At 39.4% G+C, this 17,988-nt stretch overlaps 1 pseudogene; it reads right to left on the reverse strand.

Moving 5' to 3' along the window:
* Positions 1-13,678: 13,678 nt before the first annotated feature.
* LOC120089069 lies at positions 13,679-14,588 on the reverse strand (annotated as a pseudogene).
* Positions 14,589-17,988: the final 3,400 nt, after the last annotated feature.

The raw sequence follows: 17,988 nt of genomic DNA on the forward strand, positions 1-17,988 counted from the left end.
ACGTGTACAACTACGGTTGTGCAGAATTGATGGTCTGATTGCATAACAGAGGGAATAATATCCCTCCATCTTCGAAATTACCATAACCATCAGTGGGGACCACAAGGTTAGAGTCAAAGACCTGTACCTATAAATATCCCATATATTTTAGAGAAAACATATGCTTCGGGATACGAGGGCTAAGTGCTGCTAAACTGTTGAGAGAAAAGGCTGAGCTGAGTGCTTAAGTGAAGTAATCTGGGAAGGAGATGAGATAAGGCCGAGAGGTGAATCTCAGATCTAATCTGCCAAACACCCGATTGGAAGCTCTGTGCAAAGATCTCTGCTATCGTTGGAGCAAGCCTGAGAGGAAAGCTCTTCCAAGCATCAAATCTATCCTATCTGGAAAGCAGATCTCCATCGAATCAGTGCCAAGACATTGGCACTTGTTTGTATCTGTTCTATCTCTTTTATCGTTGTTTTTCCCTATCTCTTTATCTTTTCATTCACACACCATGTATCAAACGCTTAATAGAGATATTAAATGTTTCGATAGCTTTCATTTACCATTTTCTGTCTATTTCCGTTCACCCGTTAATCACTTTCTTCATGATGTCTTCTTAATTCCCTGATAAGCAATATGAATTAACCAAGTACTTAATCTGTATTGAAGATATAAAATGTGTTTAGCTAAGGTATGCTAGACGGCATCTTCATCTATGAGAGCAGGAGTAAAGATGCCATTCTGTTCTATTGAGAGAAGGTCAGAAGAATGCGTTAACTAAAGTGAGTAGTACTTCCAGACATGGAAGCAACCTTGCGTTCATTACGTTAGTCTCTGTTTCACCACAGACGTGTGGGAGCGCGGCCGATCACTGAAAGGTTTATGCCAAAAGAAGAGCGGAACAGTATTAGTAGCTTCATTGCAATTAAGAACTTGTGTTGTTTATATTATTGGTCTTTCTCTTTCTATTCTGTACATAAGACTTGCCGCCGCATTCCATGTTCTTTGCATAACTTTCACAGCCAGCTTAACCTCAACATCTTGTAACATGAAGCTTGTATCTTGTATCATCTAGCTTAGGTTTACTGCATTTTTATGTTATTATCGCTTCTTTACTGCTTTACTTTATTTTATTGCAATTTATATACCTGTACAAACACGTTCTTAAAGATGGAAAACCTAGTCGCATATATCATGAACATACCACAATAACCTAAATCAGTCCCCGTGTTCGACCTCGGATCGCACCGAGAAACTTGCGGTGGAATTACACTTGGTTCCATCGTAAGGAAACTTGTGACAACGCATGGCATACTATGTGAACATCCATAATTAACGCATATCTAGAAGTAGTATCGCATCATTTTGAGCATAGAACATCATACATCTCAGTGTTAGCGTATATACTGTCAACAAGTTTATGGCGCCATTTCCGAGGACTTGGTTAACGGTTTATTTTTTGAGTATGTTTTTGGTATTTTGCAGGATAGATCTCATCGTACTGGTTGTTCAATGTAGAGAGCAGCCTTCCGGTTAATGAGTCTTGGTGCTAAACCGAAATTCGTAGCGGACCCTGAAATCGAGCGAACTTTCCGCGCAAGGGTACGTCAGAACTAAAATAGGTGAAAGAAGGCAGCCAGCATGGCAGCCAACAATGATAATGCGGTACCGGTTATGAACCAAGGGGCTGTTCGACCGGCTCAGGATCTTGTTTTCCTGGCAACTGACCACAACATCCCGATGCGTAATTATGCGGCACCCAATTTGTATGATTTTTCGACTGGAATCTCGAGGCCGACTGTGGAGAAGAATGCATGTTTTGAGATTAAGTCAGTCATGCTGCAGATGAAGTCGGCTGGCAAAATAAATTTATCAATTGTGATCAGCACGTCCTTCACCTTACCCTCTGGGTGAACCAGAGATCTATCAACCAACTGGAGAGTCACAGATGTGGGCACAAGTTCCCCCACATTTAATTTTCGAAAGATTGACAGCGGCATCAAATTTATGCTCGCCTCTAAGTCACACAGGGCTTGCCTAATATAGAGTCCTCCTATGGTGCAAGGAATGGTGAAGCTCCCAAGATCGCTCATCTTCGGTGGTATAATATATTTAGAACTCTATGTTAGTGCCATCGTGGCAAATTTTCCAGCGCCTTTCTTCTTAGTTACCATGTCCTTCAGAAACTTGGCATAGGCAAGCATTTCCTCAATCACTTCACTGAAAGGGTTATTCACATGTAATTGTTTAAGAATAGCCAGGAAGCGTTGGTACTATACCTCTTCGTCTTCTTTAGCCTCTGAGGGAAAGGTGGTAACTGGACTCTCACGGTTCCCGTTTCATTTGACTTCGAGGTTGACGCAACATCAAGTTCCACTGCTTCATTCTCTTTTTCTTCTTCTTGCGTTGCCGCAATCTCGGATTCAGCTACGATGGAGGTTGATTTGTTCTGCTCCTTCTTCTCTTCTTCTACAGTTTTTCCACTACGTAATGTCACAACCTGACATTGCTCCTTACCTGAACCCCCGAGTTGCGTGGAAGCTCGGTTGAATTTGGCAACGCCCCTTGTAGTTTGCTTTTGAGCTCATTTGCAATCTGTCCCATTTGCAATTCAAGATTACGGATGGATGTAGCCTGACTTTGAAGCACCGTCTCATTTTTCTCTATATATTGCTTCAATAGGCTTTCTAGGGAAGAAGATTGCGGTGGTTGCTGTAAGCTGCTTGCTTGGTTGCTCTATTGACCATTGTTCATTGAAAGAACCCTGGTGGCCCTTCTTTTTGTGTCATAGATTGAAAATTTTGTTCTTGATTCTTCCAAGCAAAATTTGGGTGGTTTTTCCACCCAGGGTTGTAGGTGTTGGAAAAAGGGTTGTTCTTTACAAAATATACAGACTGTGGGTTTTGTGGGCAATCCTCCATCGCATGCCTATCACCGCAAGTTGCACACCTTGCGGTGTTTTGACTTATTGCCTTGATTTGCCCACCTTGCAGTGTTAGGCTGCTGATCGTCATTCCTTGAATCAAATTCATCATTGTGGTCATTTGGTTTTGCAATGAAACAATAGCACCGTTATTTGCATCTGAGTCTTTGAGTCTTAATCTCTGGTCGTTCTCCTTCTAGTCTTCATGATTCCTGGAGATGCGGTCCAAGATATTCTTCGCCTCGTCATAAGTCTTGTTAAGCAGACCACCAGCTACTGTCGCATTGACAGCAGTCTGCAAAGCAGGATTCATACCGTGGTAGAAAATTTCCATTTGTAGGCAATCTGGCAACCCGTTATGCGGACAATCTCGAACCAACCTCTTAAACCTCGCCCGAGTATCGCTGAGCGATTCGTCCATATCTTGTTCAAAGTTAGTAATAAGCTTTCTTCGTCTGGCATTCTCTGTAGGTGGGAAATACTTCTTCATAAAATTCTCCACCACCTGATCCCAAGAAGTGATCTCTCTTGGTTCGAGTGAATAAGCCCATTTCCTCGCCTGATCACAGAGAGAAAATGAAAACAACGTTAGTCAAACCTTCTCAGCAGAAATGTTTGGGAACACAAAAGTATTGCAGATTTCAATAAAACTTCGGAGGTGGGCGTGCGGATCTTCGCCACGCCTTCCTCTGAATTCACCTGTAGCCTGGATCATCTGCAGCATCACCAGTTTCATTTCAAATCTACATCCATCTAAGGTAGGCCTCATGATTCCTGGAGAGAAATCATAGAAGTTTGGCAATGCATAGTCCCTAATAGGCCTATTGCGATCGTTTACCAATAGAATTGGATTTGCCATGACATTGTTGTTGTTGTTTGGTGTTCATTCCTAGGTTGCTCCGCCATTTCTTCTTTATCGAATTGTGGTTGTTGTTGGCGCTCTCTCAGTCTTCTTCGAAATGTTCTCTCAATCTTCGGGTCGTAGTTTCCCAAAGATTGAGAGTTCTACAAAGAATTCACAAAAATTACCATTAACAACTATTTTGCCAAAGTCCCCGGCAACCGCGCCAAAAACTTGATGCTTATTTTTATAAAGTGTGGAATTACGAATGATATGTGTGGATGGATAGCATTGTGTACTCAAGTTTCCCCAATGGAATCCAAGTGTAAATTCCTCCGAGTTTCCTGGTAAGTCCAGGGTCGAACACAGAGACTTGTGAAAATAGTTATGTTGGTGATATTTATGAAAACTTTGTGGTAACCAAGTAAATAGTGAGTGTTGGGTAGTTGTTGCGTTGATGAAATTAATAATAAATGCGGTGGATTTTGAAAAGTGTTGGTAACAGGGAATACGATGAATATGCGGTGAATGGGTTAAGAACGGTTTCGGCTAACACTCCCTAGGATGCGTTCATGATTTGCGATCATGCAACATGCATACAATAGTAAACCACCTCTCGATGTGTATGCCACGACTTCTAAGACTAGACGCATGCGATAATTATGCAATAAGTCTACAGGGTTTACACATAAACCACTATCTCTATTTATTCGATGACGACATGACATTCACAAAAATATGCGACCACATAATATCATTCCTATTCCTAGGATGCATGGGATGCAAGTTGGCAAACAAAGCTTATCTCTACGTCCCTACATCTTGTTTATGCAAGCCTAATCCTGCTCTTTCGAGTCCAGATTTTAACCTAGCTCTCTCGAGACATTAGGTTCTTTCTTTAGATTCTCTCTCAAGTAACTCTAAAGGGTCATTTTGCATAACATAAAACAAGACAATCGCAAGCAATGAACTTCCTAGTTCATGTTAGCTTATTTCCTCTCAACCCATTCAACTAGTTTAGCTACTCATGCATATTAAGAGAGTGAGCAGATGTAGAAATAGAACTTCCATTGAATAGATATAAGATGAAGTACAGAATAACAATGCAAGTATAGTAAAGAGCCTGGAGCAATTTCTTGCCACCATGTGTTACACTGTTCTACTCGTGCTCTAAAGATGTTCTCGCTTTCGCGAGAGTCGGCCCACTATCTGCTCTTATGGATCTGTCTCTTATACACATCTAGATGTGTATAAGAGACAGCTCTAAAGCTGTTCTCGCTTTCGCGAGAGTCGGCCCACTATCTGCTCTTACTCCCCAAGGTTTTCTCTCGAGCTTCCTTGGACGATCTTCAGCGTCACCACTCTTCTCTAGCTCCGTCGTAAAAATGGTGAAGAAACTATGCACAGAGGTGGGAACTTGTAAAGAGTTGAATTAGTCGGCTTCTTAACCCCTTAACTGAAGAATGCACTTGCTACTTATAGGGCATCAAAAGTGAAAGGCAGCTTCTCTTTCCTGGTTGTATAGATGGGACAGCTTTAATTCCTGACTGACATGCCAGATATTTGTCACCGATAAAGTTGGATGTACTTGTGACTGTTATCGGCTGTCAACTTAATTTAGATCTGATTGCTGTCAGCTTTCTATCCCATCGATCTTAATTGTCCTTTCGTTCGGATGCACCCATCATGTTGCAGTGATTCTTTTTGGGTGAATATTTGCGAGCACGATCAACGAAAAGTCTTGCGGTGAAGTTGTGCTCAACCGATGTATGCCTATGATCGCATTCTTTGTACTGCGTTAACGCATTATTCTGCACAAAAACATAGAGATCAATAGTTCTAATGCGTTGGACGCATGCGATCGCAAAAGTTTAGAATTTATGCTTAATGGACATAACTTAACATATTTTATCAATGCAATCCAACATTGTTTAAGACTTAGCACTATGATAACGTGCATTTCTGCCAGTTATCAAGAGGCTAGACAGTGGAAATATATGCGTTCCTTATATTCCATCAAATCAACAAGTTACAGATGTGCTCACAAAAGGGTTACTTAGACAGAACTTTGATTTTGTATAAGCAAGTTGGGTCTTGTTGATATCTATGCCCCAACTTGAGGGGAAGTGTTAAATAATAGGATTATTGACCTAAGGGCCTTTATGTTTGTAGGCCCCTAGGGTTTCCTACATTTTATTTATATGTTTTGTTCCTCTTTATTTTGTGTATATGAAAATAATAAGAAAAAGACTATATCGTGGTTTTTTCTCCCTGTTCTAGGGTTTTCCACGTAAATTATGTGTTGTTTTTCTTTCCCTTTTTCATCAAATAAATTATTAACAAAGTATTAACAAATTATTGTTATATCTAACATCCACCCTGAAGTTGGACTATGCAAATGAATAACACCAAACTTGGTTAATATAGAGAAATAAGCAAAAGTAGGAAGAGCCTTCGTAAAAACATCAACAAGTTGATGATGAGATCAGACTGGCAAAAGCTTTAGAGACAAGATGCCCAATTTGAATCTGCAAAGGCTCGTGATTGATTTTTTTTTCTTTTTTTCTTTTTTTTTTTTTTTGTGGAAGATATAACAATACCTTGACCATGTGATGACTTCAAATATCTCAACAAATAAGGAGTTGCAGATAAGTGTAATTTGCAAGGACGAGCAACAAATTGGTTGTTCTTATTTACAACAAAACTATATCTTGTTTGAAAATAGTCAGGTAAAGAAGTTTTCCTACTAATATTCTATAGGAAGATGAATCAGACAACAAGTCAACATCTATACTTTTCAACTTGACATTAGGTTCCATTGGTACAGTGACGAGTTTGGCAGTTAAAAGACCAGCTTCTTCTAAAATTATAATGTATAATGGCATTGGGATATAGATATACCTGAAAACGAACAAACAAGCTCAAGGCCAAGGAAATACTTGAGAGAGCCAAGATCTTTAAGCTTAAATTGTTCATGTGGTAATGTCTTCAGGTAGTTTATATGTTGAATGTTGGCACCTGTGACGATAATATCATCAACATAAACTAGTGGAGTTATAAAGTCGTCACCCATGCCAAGAACAAACAAAGAATAGTCTTTTCGAATTTTGGTTCCGTCGTCATTTGATAATTCCACCGCGCCATGCGGAAGTACTTGTCGAATTATGAACGGTCCGGACCAACGTGACTTTAGCTTTCCCGGGAAGAGTCGCAGATGTGAATTGAAAAGCAAGACTTTCTGCTCGCCTTGGAGGTTCTTACCGCATATACGTTGGTCATGCTAGTGCTTGATGCGCTTTTTATAAATTTACGCATTTTCATATGCGTTGTTCCTCCATTCTTTTAACTCGACCGATTGCATTTTTCGCACTTCCCCTGCTTTCTTCAAATCAAAATTCAGTTTCTTGACCGCTCACAATGCTTTATACTCAAGCTTCAAAGGCAAATGACACGCCTTGCCGAATACCAACGCATAGGGGGACATACCTATAGGTGTTTTAAATGCGGTCCGGTATGCCCATAACGCATCATCAAGCTTCATTGCCCAATCTTTCCGTGAAAGTTTTACTACCTTCTCAAGTATCAGTTTAATTTCACGATTGGATATTCATAGGAGCATTGTGTTGCGATGGGTTACGAGATAGTAGAGAGCAGTATATATTTTAGGAACTGTGAGGCAATAATATAGGGAGGAGACATCCTCTGGCTGCGCATCCCCTGACGTATAGACCCTAAGAATATTCTTGCACCTGGAGCGGGATGGTCCCTGATCTCACCCCTTCGGTCTGTTTCTCCTCACCGGAGTCTTGGGCTGCGTTCTTCCATGCCTATGCGTTGACATTGATCACATTTCATTACGTAGTCAGAAGAATCCTTAAACAATGAAGGCCAAAAGAATCCACTTTGCAATACTTTGGCTGCATTACGTTGTCCTCCAAAGTGCCCTCCATATGGCGAATCGTGGCACTGTGACAATATCGTTGTTGAGCAGCATCTGGTACACTAATCGAAAGATTTGGTCTGCACCTCTTTTATACAGATTCGACTCATCCCAATAATAGTGTCTGCATTCATTCTTGACCTTCTTTTGTTGATGGTAGGTGTAATCTTCAGGGAATTGTTGACAAACTAAATAATTAACGATGTCCGCATACCAGGGCAATTTTGCTATGTGAAACAGCTGCTCGTCCGAAAACACAACACTCACATCATATTCAATGCGGTCAACCTCGGGATTTTCCAATCTGGACAAGTGATCTGCAACTTGATTCTCTGTCCCCTTCCAATCCACTATCTCAATATCAAATTCTTGAAGGAGAAAAACCCATCTAATCAGCCTCGACTTTGCGTCCTTCTTTGTTATTAAATATTTGATTGTCGAGTGATCCGTGTGAATGAGTACCTTTGTTCCCAATAAATATGCCCGTAATTTTTCCAACACAAAAATCACAGCTAGGAGTTCTTTTTCAGTGATGGTATAATTGATTTGAGCAGGGTTCAGAGTTTTACTCTCATATGTGATGGGGTACAAAATAGTTTTCTTCTTTTGCACTAATGCAGCTCCCATCGCATACTCGCTTGCGTCGTACATGAGTTCAAATGGGAGTGTCCAATCCGGCACAATCAAGACGGGTGCGGTAATCAGCGCATCTTTTAGAATTCGGAATGCGTTGAGGCAATTGTTGTCAAATTCAAACTTTTTGTCTGCCTCTAACAACGCACTTTAGTGGTCGTGCTATTTTTAGAAAAATCTTTGACGAATCGTCTATAGAATCCAACAAGCCCCAAGAAGCTTCTCAAAGCCTTCACGTTAGTTGGAGATGGAAGCTTTTCAATTGCGTCGATCTTTGCTTTGTCCACTTCCAATCCTTCTCGAGAAACTTTGTGTCCCAACACTATACCTTCTTTACCATGAAGTGACATTTTTCCCAATTGAGCACCAGGTTTGTCTTTTCACATCTTTCAGAATTTTCTCCAAATTGGCTAGGTAGACTTTATACGTGTGTCCATAAATGGAGAAGTCATCCATAAATATTTCCACTGAGTCCTCGAGATAATCTGAAAATCGCCATCATGCACCTTTGGAACGTGCTGGGGTATTGCAGAGGCAACGACATGCGGTGAAAAGCAAATGTACCATATGGGCAAGTGAATGTGGTCTTGTCTTGTCTTCAGGAGCTATCATAATTTGATTATACCGGCATATCCATCCAAGAAACAATAAACATCGTTCCTGCCAATCTGTCCAGCATTTGATCGATGAATGGCAAAGGAGAAGTGATCTTTCTTGGTGGCCACATTCAATTTGCGGTAGTCCATGCATATGCGCCATCCAGTGATGGTCCTTTGCGGTATTAATTCATTGTTCTCATTTGGGACTACCGTTATTCCACCCTTCTTCGGCATACATTGCAGGGGCTGACCACATGCTATCTGCAATGGGATAGATAATGTTCACATCCAACCATTGGATAATCTCCTTTTTGACGATCTCCTTCATCGCAGGGTTAAGTCTGCGTTGATTTTCAATAGTTGCTTTGTGTTCGTCCTCAAGACGAATGTGGTGCATGTAGTAACGCGGGCTAATTTCTCTGATGTCAGCGAGCATCCAGCCAATTGCTTGCACATGTTTCTTGAGATGCTCATCAATGCATCCTCTTGATCTTCGTTGAGCACAGAGGAAATTATCACTGGCACCGTCTCATTCTACCCAAAAAATGCGTACTTCAGATGGGTTGGTAGGGTCTTCAGTTCCAGTGTTGGTGGTTCTACGAGAAAAAGTTGCATTGTTGCTCCTCTTCTTACATTACGATCATTTCTTCTTCTTTGCTTGTCTTTGCGGTGATTGCTTTGCAGGCAGCTATGGATGCGTTGCCATCCTCTTCTTCACTCTCTTCATCAGACTTTTCTTCTTCAATCAAATTCAGGTCATCATCAGAATCTTGCAGATCTTCCTCATCCAGAAATTTCATGGCACGAATTATATTAAACTTGAGCTTCTGTTTGTTTATGCTCAAAGTGATTTTTCCCTTGTGCACATCAATCTGAGCACGACCCATTGACAGGAAAGGTCGCCCCAAAATCATGGGCACATCTTTGTCAGCCTCGTAGTCTAGAATGATGAAGTTATCTGGCAAAATAAATTTATCAATCGTGATCAGCACATCCTTTACCTTACCTTTTGGATAAACCAGAGATCTATCAGCCAATTGGAGAGTCACAGAGGTGGGCTTAAGTTGCCCCACATTCAATTGTCTAAAGATTGACAACGACATCAAATTTATGCTAGCCCCCAAGTCACACAGGGCTTGCCCAATATAGAGTCCTTCTATGGAGTAAGGAATAGTGAAGCTCCCAGGATCGCTCATCTTCAGTGGAATAATAGATTTGGAACTTTACGTTAATGTCACCGTGGCAAATTTTCCAGTGCCTCTTTTCTTAGTTACCATGTCCTTCAAAAACTTGGAATAGGCAGACATTTCCTCAATCGCTTCACTGAAACAAATGTTAACATGTAATTGCTTTAACATAGATAAGAAGCATTGGTACTGTACCTCTTCGTTTTTCTTCTTCCTTAGCCTCTGAGTGAAAGGTGGTAACTGAACGTTCATGGTTCCTGATTCATTTGGCCTTGAGGTTGACGCAACCTCAGGTTCCACTACTTCATTCTCTCTTTCTTCTTCTTGCGTTACCGCAATCTCGGGCTCAGTTGCGATGAAAGTTGTTCTACTTTGATCCTTCCTTTCTCCCTCCACAGTCTTTCCATTGCGCAATGTCACAACCTGACATTGCTCCTTACCTGATCCCCATGGGTTGCGTGGAAGCTCGGTGGCACTTGGCAATGCCCCTTGCGGTCTACTTTTCAGCTCAGTAGCAATCTAGCCCATTTGCAATTCGAGGTTGTGGATGGACGTAGCCTGACTTTGAAGCAATGTCTCATTTTTCTCTATATATTGCTTCAATAAGCTCTCTTGAGAAGAAGATTGCACTGATTGTTGTGAGCTACTAGCTTGGTTGCTCTGTTGACCGTTGTTGCATTGAAAGAATCCTGGTGGCCCTTTTTTTTGCGCCACAGATTGAAAATTTTGTTGTTGATTCTTCCAAGAAAAATTGGGGTGGTTTCTCCACCCGGGGTTGTAAGTGTTTGAAAAGGGATTATTTTTCACAAAGTAGATAGATTGTGGATTTTGCGGGCAATCGTCCATTGCATGCCCATCACTGCAAGCCATACACCTTGCGGTGTTTTGACTTATTGCATTGATTTGCCCACCTTGCGATGTTGGGTTGTTGATTGCCATTCCTTGAATCAAATTCATCATTGCGGTGTGTTGGTTTTGTAATGAAGTAATAGCATCGTTATTTGCATCAGAATCTTTAAATCTTAATCTCTGGTCACTCTCCCTCCAGTCTTCATGGTTCTTGGAGATGCGGTCCAAAATATTCTTCGCCTTCTCGTAAGTTTTGTCAAGCAAGCCACCAGCTACTGCCGCATTGGCAGCGGTCTGCGAAGCGAGGTTCAAACGGTGATAGAAAATTTCCGTTTGAAGGAAATCTGGCAGCCCATTATGCGGACAATCTCGGACCAACCTTTTAAACCTCGTCCAAGCATCGCAAAGCGATTCGTCCATATCTTGTTCAAAATTAGTAATAAGCTTTCTTCGTCTTGCATTCTCGGTAGGTGGGAAATACTTTTTCATGAATTTCTCCACTACCTGCTCCCAAGAAGTAATCTCTCCTGGTTCGAGCGAATAAGCCCATTTCCTAGCCTGATCACAGAGAGAAAATGGAAACAACGTTAGTCGAACTTCCTCAGTAGAGATGTTAGGGAACATAAAATTATTGCAGATTTCAATAATACTTCGGAGGTGGGCATGCGGATCCTCGCCACGCCTTCCTCCGAATTGACCTGCAGTCTGGATCATCTACAGCATCAAAGATTTCATCTCGAATCTACTTCTGTCAATGGCAGGTCTCATGATTCTCAGAGAGAAATCATAGAGGTTTGGCGATGCATAGTCCCTAATGAGCCTATTGCGATTGTTTGCCAACAGAATCGGATTCGCCATGACATTATTATCATTTGGTGCTCGACCTCCAGGCTGCTCCGCCATCTCTTCTTTATCAGATTGTGGTTGCTGTTGGTAGTCTTGTATTCTCCTTCGAAATATTCTCTCAATCTCTGGGTCGTAGTTTTCCAGAGATTGAGAGTTCTGCAGAGAAATCACAAAAATTACCATTAACAACTATTTTGCCTAAGTCCCCGGCAACAGCGCCAAAAACTTGATGCATTGTTTTATGTGGTGGAAATATGGATGATATGCGTTGATGGATTTGTGTGGTGCACTCAAGTTTCCCTAGCGGAATTCAAGTGTAAATTCCCCTGAGTTTCCTGGTAAGTCTAGGGTCAAACACAGGGACTTGTGAAAATAGTTACGTTGGTGATTCTTATGAAAACTTGTGGTAACCAATTAAATAAATAAATCGTTGGGTTGTTGTTTGTGTTGATGAAAATGAATAAGAAATGCGGAAGAGTTTGAAAAGAGTTGGTAAACGGGAAATACGATGAATATGTGGTGAACGGGTTGAGAAAAGTTTTGGCTAACACTCCCTAGAATGCATTCATGCTTTGCGATCATGCAACATGCATACAATAGTAAACCACCTCTTGGTGTGAATGCCACGGCTTCTAAGGCTAGAACGCATGCAATAAATATATGATAAGTCTATAGGGTTTACATATAAACCTCTATCTCTATTTATGCTATGACAACATGACATTCACACAAATATGTGACCACATAATATCACTCCCATTCCTAGGATGCATGTGATGCAATTTGACAAACAAAGTTTATCTCTAAGTCCCTATCTCTAGTTTATGTAAGCCTAATCTTGTTTTTTCGAGTCCAGATTCTAACCTAGCTCTCTCGAGACATTAGGTTCTTTCTTTAGATCCTCTCTCGAGTAACTATAAAGGGTATTTTACACAAAATAAAACAAGACAATCGCAAGCAATGAACTTCCTAGGTCATGTTAGCTTAGTTCTTCTCAACCCATTCAACTAGTTTAGCTACTCATGCGTATTCAAAGAGTGAGCAGATATAGAAATAAAACTTCCATTGAATAGATATAAGATGATGTACAAAATAACAATGCAAGTATAGTAAAGGGCCTGGAGCAATTTCTTGCTGCCAGGCGATTACACTATTTTTACTCGTGCTCTAAAGATATTCTCGCTCTCGGAGAATCGGCCCGCTCTCTGCTCTTATGCCCAAAGGTTCTCTCTCGAGTTTCCTTGGACGATCTCCGGCATCACCCCTCTTCTCTTGCTCCACCGTAAAATGGAAAAGAAAACTACGAATAAAGGCACTGATGAATTCGTTACTGATCAACTAATCGACTGCTTCCCCCTTCTTTGAAGAATGCACTTGGTATTTATAGAGTTTTCATGGTGAAAGGCTGCTTCTCCCTCCCGGTTGTACAGATGGGACAGTTTTAACTCATGACTGACGCACCGGATAATTGTCACCGATAAAGCTGAATGTACTTTGTGAATGTACTTTGTGACTGTTATCTGCTGTTAACTTAATTTAGATCCGACTGCCGTCAGCTTTCTGCCCCATTGCTCTTAATTATCCTTTCACCCGGATGCGCCCACCATGTTGCACTAACCAAGTTACTATGATTCTTCTTGGGCGAATGTTTGCGAGCACGATCAACGCAAAGCCTTGCGGTGAAGTTACGCTCGACCAATGAATTCCCATGATCGCAGTCTTTGCATTGCATTAACGCATATTCTGCACAAAAATACAAAAACCAATAGTTCTAATGCGTTGAACGCATGCAACCGCAATATTATAGAATTTATGCTTAATGGACGCAATTTAACATATTTCATCAACGCAATCCATCATTGTTTGAGAACTTAATACTATGATAACGTACATTTCTGCCCGTTATCAATAAATTGGTCACTATAATATTCAGGATCGGTGTTTTGCAACTGAAGTAAATGGTGAATCATAGTGTTTCCATCATCTTCTTGATTCTTAATCTCATCAAATAATTCTTGAAGAAGTTCATTTGCTCTTCTTCCAAGCTTCACTAACTTCTTATTGAAACCAGTTGGATCAATCTGACCCCATAAGGGTATGAAGTCTCATGGATTCGTTGAAACACCATATTTCATAATTTGTGTTATCATTTCTCTGAATTTGTTAGAATATCCCTCATCTTCCAACACATCATTATTCTCTTGAGAAAACTTATTTCCACCCACCATTCTCATTACAATATTGAAAGTAAGATCCAACAACATAGGCTCCAATTCATCTACCCTAAACTCATCATCCAACCTATGATTATTACCACATAATTTACGCAGCAACCGTTTGACTTCATCTTCTCGAATCCTCGAGAATGAATTAAGGCGAGTCGTCGAGAAAATCTCGAGGGTGGTAATACGTCGGACGTCTCACCAATGTTCACCATAAGGGGAGACGACCAAGGTGGTATTGTCATATGCTAAGTACTTTCCCGTCTACAAATATGGTCGATTTGCAAGAATGGTATCATTCTTTGTAAAACATTCTTGGATGGCGGAAGGAGAAGATATGATTACAACGAGATAGGAACCGAATTTGAGAGAGAGGACTCGACCGTACTTTTGGGAGACTTTGAAATGTTCTGTGGATAGGATGTTTGAGAAGATGGAGATGGCCTATGAATGGAAGACAAAAGAGTGGGGTTGGTGGGAGGTTTAAGCGATTAGGTTAAAAGGAGTAGCCAAGTAGAAGACAAACAAGAGAGAGCAAAATCCAAGTCAAGAGATCAAAATCCATGCTTTACTAAGTGGTTTCCATAACCCAACTTCAATCCAACTTTAATAGAGGAAATGCTCTAATAAATAAATACCTTTGAAGTTGTTAAAACTACTCAATAGTGGTTTGATGAATTAATTGCAACAATCACTTGTATGAATAAGATATGTTTTATTTATTATTTAAGAGTGTGTTTGATTTAACTTTTCAAATGTTTAATTTTAAAAATAAGTAATTTTGGAAAAAATTGAAGCATTCAACCGCTCAAAATAGCTTTTGAAACACTTTCAAAGTGTATTTTAAACAATTTTTATCAAAATAAATTAAATAAAAATTACTTTTTTAAAAAATATTTTTTTCTTTAGTCAATCCAAACAACCCCATATCATTAGCAATAGTATTGGTTGACATTCTCAAGAAACTTCTGGGAAGCTTCTTTAGTTTTAGTTTTTTTTTTTTTTTCATTTCTTTAATGGCTATATTTTGAATCATAAAAAATGATACAGCCAGCCTTTATTTAATTTGCAAGTTGAGGAAAAAAACAAATCTGACTAAATATATATTTATAGTATTATTGGTTGTTTTTGGTGACACAACACCCATAATAAAGAATTTGGATTGAGAGACGAGGTATTTACTTGGTTGAAAATAAACTAAAAATTGTTTTATTTTATTTTATTTTTTAAAGAATGTGAAATAATTTCATTACTTCTCGTATTTTCAATATTTTTTAGGGAGATTTTCAAAAATAGAGAAATAAGAAAAACTATTTATACAAAATAGAAAAATTTAATGGTCTTTCCCCTTCTTCGTCTTCACCTTTCTTTGTCTTCCCCCTCCTCTTTCTTCTCCTTTTCCTTCTTCTGCTCCTCCTTCTCCTTCTCCTCCTCCTCCTCCTACTTATTCTTCAGTCAAGTCTCGGTCTCTCTCTCTAACTCACACATTCCAGTGTCCAACAACCACCAAACTCATGTCCAATTGTCGATCCACCACTATTTGGGTCTACATTGTAGATCTGGTTGTACGTTGCCGCCGGTGAGAAAATTTTTCTCTCTACCCAATTCACTCTCTCTCTTCCTCTAACTCTAGGATCTGTGCATCCATTCCTTGTTGTAGTCAGCACTAGAGCTCGTCGAATTTTTTGTCGTTAGGGGTAAGATTTTGGGTTTTTGGGTTAATTTTGTTTGGTTCTTGAACATCCATTAAGTTTTGGTGTTAAAGTTGATTTAGCCATGAAGTTAGATGCTAGATTTGAGTTTTGTTACTTTTAGATAGTTGTGATAGACATTATTATCAATGTCTATCACAGATAGACACTAATAGAAGTCTATTAGGTCTATCAGTGATAGAAGTTGATACAAATTTATCAATGATAGATGTTGATAGAAGATCACAATTCAAAGATACTTGTTTAATGTTAATCATAATTGAAATTTTTTTGTTTATATTTTAGTCAAATGTTGATTCAGAAGATCACAATTTTATATGGGGGCGTGTGGGACGACAACAAATGATATAACAACTTTAATATTGCTTGTGTTGCATGTTTCGATTGATTCCAAACTTCGACAGTTCACAGAGGTTATTGCTAGGAAGTTACATATTTGGGGTAATCAAGTTATAACTAGTTTATCTATGTATAGCTCTAGATCAGGTCAATTGAATATGATTAGGATTTTAGAAGACAAGAATGTTTTTTGGTGTCTTTCAATTGTTGCTAGCAATATGTTCGATGATATTTGTATAGTTGTGGAATGGGGTGAGGGTGACAATGAGGTCGATTCAAATATAGAGTCTCAGTTACAGTCATGTACTGAATGGCTCCAATATTAGTAAGGCGGAGTGTAGATTTGGTTGATGTTGATGCCATGTCAGAAGATGTTGTATTTAAAGAAGGTCATGTTTTTCACAAAAATTGATACAACTAAAGAAAGCAATGTACATTTTTGCCTTGAAAGGAAATTTTTAGTTCAAAACTGTGAAGTCTAGTCATACGAGGCTAGTAATGAGGTGCAAAGAGGATAGATGTAATTGGTTTATTCGGTCATCACCGGTTTCTAAAGGTTAGATGTGGATTGTTTGTAAATTTGTGGACAAACATGTATGTTCAATAGATGTTGTTAAAAGTGATCATAGGCAAGAAACTTGATTCGTTGTGAGTGAGTGTGTTAAATCTATTTTAAAAGTGAATGATAAGATCTGATGTTGTCCAATTGATATCATTGCCTACATGAGCAGGAAACATGGAGTTAGCATTAGCTACGACAAATCTTGGAGAAGGTGTGAAATTGCATTAAGATCGATAGCAGGGTCAGCAGAGGATTCGTATGCCCTGATCCCTACTTTTTCAGCTAGTTTGATTGAAAAAAAACCCATGTATGAAATTACCTTTTAATATACATTTTCATTGTATTTATTTTGAAATTACTGGATCTTGTACTGGGGCTTGTACTAATTATCAATTTTCTCAGAGACGTATACAACACAAGAAGTGGATAATGATTGTAGGTTTAGAGTCTTTTTCATGGCTCTAGCTGCCTGTATTAATGCATGGAAACATTGTATCATTTTTTTTATGGTGTACATCTAAAGAATAAGTACTTTCGCACTATACTTTCAACATGCACACTAGATGGGAATTCGCAAATTGTTCCTCTTGCATTTGCTATAGTTGATTCAGAGAATCATTGCTCATGGGAGTGGTTCTTCTGAAATTTGAAGGCTGCGTTTGGTGAGACAGATGATCTTGTTATAGTATCTTATAAACATCCTAGCATAGCTAAAGGCATTAGAAGTGTGTATGTTGCTACTAAGCATGGCTTGTGTATATACCAACTACTCAAAATCATTAAGGATAGGCATAAATCGAAATTGTTAGACCACCCATTTGATTTATATGCAAGGGCGTACACAATTACAAATTTTGAATTTTACATGAGGGAATTGGAAGGAATACTTTCGTCGATTAGGATTGAGTATGAAGAGGTTGGCCTTTCTAGGTGGGCGAACGTGTTCTTTACTAGAAGGAGGTATGGATTGATGATGATTGATATTATGAGAGCATAAATTCAAATTTAAGATCTGCTCGAGAGCTTCTTATCATCCCCCTCCTTGAGTTCGTACATTCGATGATTCAAAGATGGTTCTACGAATGTCATCATTTTCTAGCTTCCAATGGACCAATTTATCTCCTTTGGCTGAGGGTTTTATTCGATCAACATTGATTGAGAGTCACACTATGGACGTGAGTTATTTTTTTAGTACTGTGTATTTGTTCTTATTAACAATTATTTTGTATGTGCTATTAAAGTTGTATATGTTGTTTTTACAGTTGTATCCTATAAATGAGTATGAATTTGAGGTTCATAATTGAACAAAACATCTTCAAATCAACATTCTTCATCGAACATGCACATGTAGA

Source organism: Benincasa hispida, chromosome 10 (assembly GCF_009727055.1).
Source record: "Benincasa hispida cultivar B227 chromosome 10, ASM972705v1, whole genome shotgun sequence".
Taxonomy (NCBI): Eukaryota; Viridiplantae; Streptophyta; class Magnoliopsida; order Cucurbitales; family Cucurbitaceae; genus Benincasa; species Benincasa hispida.